This window comes from Phodopus roborovskii, unplaced genomic scaffold, assembly GCF_943737965.1.
Source record: "Phodopus roborovskii unplaced genomic scaffold, PHOROB, whole genome shotgun sequence".
Taxonomy (NCBI): domain Eukaryota; kingdom Metazoa; phylum Chordata; class Mammalia; order Rodentia; family Cricetidae; genus Phodopus; species Phodopus roborovskii.
The window spans coordinates 16,200,655-16,205,461 of NW_026126434.1; positions in this window are offsets into that span (position 1 = coordinate 16,200,655).

A 4,807-nucleotide genomic window follows, 5' to 3' on the forward strand; every position below is an offset into this window, starting at 1 on the left:
TTGAGCATAATCTCTGCTCGTGAGCCTAAACAAGACATAAATATGCTTTGAATGACCAGGATTTGAGGTACTTATAATCAACAGTTCATGATTTTCTGTAATTTTGTCAGCAGTAGATATTTGGAAAGAGTCTTCATTAAACTAGTTGATTCAGACAACTGGATATTTCCAAACAACCAGGGGTCACCACATCTCCATTTATTACAGCCCCATCTTTTAGGATTTTGATTTGTTTCATGTGTGTGGGCATGTGAGAGAGAGTGCACGAACAAGCTGTAACACATATATGTGGGGGGTGAGAGAATAAGTCTCTGGTTGTCTCTGTCTCCCCCTTGTTGGATTTGGGGGTCAAACTCTGGTTGCCAGGCCTCCTTGTAAGTGCCTCCATACAGAAAGGCACAATTCCACTTTGTCCTATATGCAGCTACACTCTATTCATTTAATGAAAGGCTTGGGGGCCCTTGCCTCCCTTAAAGGGATACACACCTAGGATGCTGACTCTCAGTACCTCCCCAGAGCTTTCTCAATCAAGCCTGTCTACTGAGAGCTAGTGCATATCTCCTGATATGATACACATTGGTGGCATTGAGGGTGAGGCACTAAATGAACCACAACAGGTTTATTTCTTTCTTAAGTGGAATGTGTTTCTCCCTGGCTCCTTTTTCCTAAATTCAGATCAGACTGCATTTCTTGTTTCACTGGTTTTGACTCCCATAATCCCCAAAGTGCCTTCAGGACCTGTACTTGTTTCCTTTGCAAAATGTGTGTTTTCCTGGCTGGGGACTCACAAGGTCTGCATTTCCCATGGAGCTAAGCAGAGGTAACTTATGCAACGTTTTAGCTTTTCCTCATGACTGAGATTCTTATTCAGTTGCTAGAACTCTGTTACCATGTGGAAGTGTTACCATGTGGAAGTGGAGACAATTATATTACAATTGGTGGCAAGGATGGTGGAAGCTAGGAAATAGGACAATATCCCCAGCAGAGTGTTCACAATCTTGAGCACTTTTGAAATCTCTCCCCGCCTTACTCTCCCCAGCGTGTCTGGAACCCGAGTCCTTCCTTTTTACCGTATAGTGTCTCCAGCCCAGTGTGAGCAAAGACAGAGATATCAGTCTAGGGTTGGAGACCATGATGTTCAGAACTAGTACATCTTACATAATAAAGCTTAGTGTTCCTGCATAGCAGAAAATTTTGTTTAAAAATAAAAACCTTTACTATTGTCATCCACCTATTATCTGAATGGCAAAGGAAGCTCTCCTGCCTTGATTTCTTAGATCCACCCAAAGCCCTTGGTGGCCTTGTGTGATCTCAGAACCAGGCCATCTTTGGATAGTTTAAGCTTGAGACTATATGTGAACCTTTCTCGCTGAACTACATACCTGAGTTTAGAACCATATACCTGCCAGACACTGATGGGAGGGAATGAATTGCCTCTAAGGTCCCCTGCTTTCACTTAGCCTCCAGTTTAGTGGGGAGAAAAAACAAAAGAATGACAAATCATCATGAAATAGAAGTGATTTCAAGTGTGTCATGGTTCTGGGATATAAAGAGATGTATGAGGCACCATTGATACAGTGCTTGCCTAGCACTCAGGAGGCAAGGTCCTGTTGCCCAGCAAAAGATAAGCTGGATATAAGGTGAGATATGACAGTTATCCCAGCACTGTGGAATTGGAAGCATGCATGGCAGAAGTTCAAGGCCGTCCCCTAGTACAAAGTGAGTCTGGGGCCAGCCTGGGAGACATAAGACATTGTCTTGATTAGAAAAGGAAAAAAAAGCAACTTCTTCACAAGGCATAGAAGGTCCTGGGATATGAGGTTCAAGCCTCTCCAAATCCAGAGGGTAGGCAGAGGGCCTGGTGCATGGAGGTTTATAAGACAAGCCTTTTGCAGGAGAGAGAATTCGCAGTGTAGGAGCTGCCTAATTCCATATGTACTCAGGGGCTATTGCCATGGAAACTTCTCCAGCCATATGCAGTAACCTGCAATGATATCAGGACTAGTGAGCAGGTTGGGGCTTTATGGATTTTTTTCCCTTGATGGGAGAATTGTACTTAGTTACCTCTGTTTTGTATTCTGTATTTTTTTAAGTTGCTACAATGAGTTATCTATTTTGTATTCTGAAAATGTATTTATTTCTGACTACAATCTGGACAATATGTTAGCAAGGGACAAAAGTTATGTAATGCAGTTGAAAGTTTTCAGTGGAGAGATGATGGTAACTGGGCTTGTCCAGGGAAGGGGTGAGGTGGGTGAATTTTACAAAGTGATTAGCATTAAGGGGTTTGGGGAAGATAATGGGGCCATCATCTGCAGCAGTTATGTGGAGACAATGAGGAAATGTCAGAAGCCAGAGACAAGTACTGAGTTCAAGGCTGAGTGTGTGGATTGTTTTCATTTAAAAAGTGGCACACAAGAGAAGGCTGCCATGAGACAGAGCTTGGGTGGAGGGTTTTTTTTTTTTTTTTTTTAGTTGGGTGAAAGTGAATGGGAAAGGGGGGAGGAGAGAGGGGTGGCTGATCTTTGGTAACAGGATTGGCAGGAGAGGGAGGGGAAAGAAGTAGAGAGACAAAGAGAAAGATGGGAGGTGGGTAGGACCCTTTTAAAGGGAACGTAGTGAATGTGCACAGGTGGTGCTCTTAGTGGCTGAGGGCCTGTCAGAACCCCAAGGACAGGCCATTACAGATGCCTGAATACTAATATTGATGACATCATAGATCATCACAAGCAGACAGAGGTATTATGGGTGTAGAGTTTGTTGAAGATGACAGGATTCGGGGGCATGATGATGTCACAAGGCATCATACATAGACACTAGATTGTATTATGGCCATATTATGGGTGTGGAGTTTGTCAAAGAGGATGAGAGCTTAGATATAAACTTATGAGTCATATTCCCACTCCTGAGTCTGGTGATGGATATGGTTAGAAAGAGAGATTATAAAATGAGTCAACAAGAACACTAGGACAAAAGTCTCCAGGAAGTCAAATCCATGATGGCCCTGCACAAGAGGGTGACCTGATGAAGAAGGAAAGAACAGCAAAAGAAACAGAAGGAGATCCAAGAAATGGCTGTGTCATAATGGGTTTGGGGAAAGAGTTTCTGAAAGGTGGGAGTGGCCAACTTCTTCAAATAAAGAGGATGGATACACAGGGCTTTGTTGGGTGTGGTGACTGACACCCAGTACTTGGGAGACAGAACCAAGAGGACTACAAATTCTGGGTCTGATCCAGTCAAAGGAAGAAAAAAGGAAGAAAGGAAAAAAGGAAGGTAGGAAGGAAAGAAGGGAGGGAGAGAGGGAGAAAGGGAGGAGAGGGAAGGATGGGGAGGAAGAAAGGGAGGGAGGGAGGCAGAAAGAAAGAACAAGAGGGAAATAAAGAGAGAGAAAGAAAGAGAGGGAGGGAGAGTGGGAGGGTGAGAGGGAGGGAAGGAAGGAAGGTAGGATGGAAAGAAGGGAGGAGGGGGAGGGAAGCAGAAAGAAAGAACGAGAGGGAAAGAGAGAGAAAGGAAGGAAGGAAGAAAGGAAAGAAGAAAGAAAGGGAGGGTGGGAGGGAGGGAAGGAAGGAAGGAAGGGAGAAAGGAAAGAAAGAGAAAGAGAAAATAGCATTTTGAATATACTGAGAAAATTTGGATGTATTATTTGTTATTTATTTTTCTCGTGAGTGAAGTAGAGAACACTGATCAGGAGATAATTGCTTCTGAAGTCAAAATAATTATAAAGTAACATGCCAAAAATATAGCTGTAATTTATTCCACCTGTGGTCTTTTCTGTCTTATAATACTTTTACCTAACTAGTTTTACATGTTATCTTTAAGCTGTACTCAGGAAGTATGACATAAGCATGTCACATCTTGGTAAGCATGAGAAAAGGAGAGAAAGAGGGTGATGTATGAGCAGGAGACAGAGTGAGGTTGTGTGGTCTGAACTGGAAAGAAACTGTGAACCTGGAGTCCAGGGCCTTGGCACAGCCCCACCTACTTCTTCAACCAGTGACCTATCTGTGCCTAGTGTAAATAAGTCAAGGGCTGTCCACACAACACTGTTGACGCCTCTCTCTCTTGTTGGTTGGCATTGCTGTGTGGGGGAAGGAACTCACAGGCTGACATGTGGAGATCAACAGCTCAGAGATGTCTTGGGGTGAGTGGCCATCTGTGTTCCCTCCCTGCTCTTGATCACTCAGACATTTGAACCTTCCCAGAAAGGAGGTGCAGTGGAGGTCAGTGTCTCAGCACAGTGTCGTTGAACTGAAGCAAGATGAGCCAATGATGGGAGGTAAGAAAGTAGAGGTGTTTAGGATACAAAATGAAAATGAGAGGTTGTGGGCAGGCAGCTGGACAGATAGATGGGTAGGTATGCATTTCCTCAATCAACAAACGGTATGCTGTCTTACACTTGCTAGCACTGAGGGGCAGGAACCAGGAAGACATTCTTCTGTTCCCACTGGGAGATATATCATAGGCATCTTGGGCTGTAAGATATATTTACATGATAATATCATGCATGTTGTGATTTACTATGTTCAGCACTTTTCCTCATATGTACACTTGGGGTTGGGGGGCTTTGCTGGTTGTTGATTTTCTCTGTGTAGCCCTGGCTGTCCTGGAACTCACTACGTATATCAGGGTGGCCTCAAACTTGGAGATCTGATGGCTTCTGCCTCCCAAGTGCTGGAATTAAAGGCATGGACCACCACCGACCAGCACCATATGCACACTTTTAACTTGATTTTTATGTAAAAGTCAAACCAATTTGTATTCATAACAAAGAGGAATTAGATAGCACACCACTGAAATACTTTTTTTG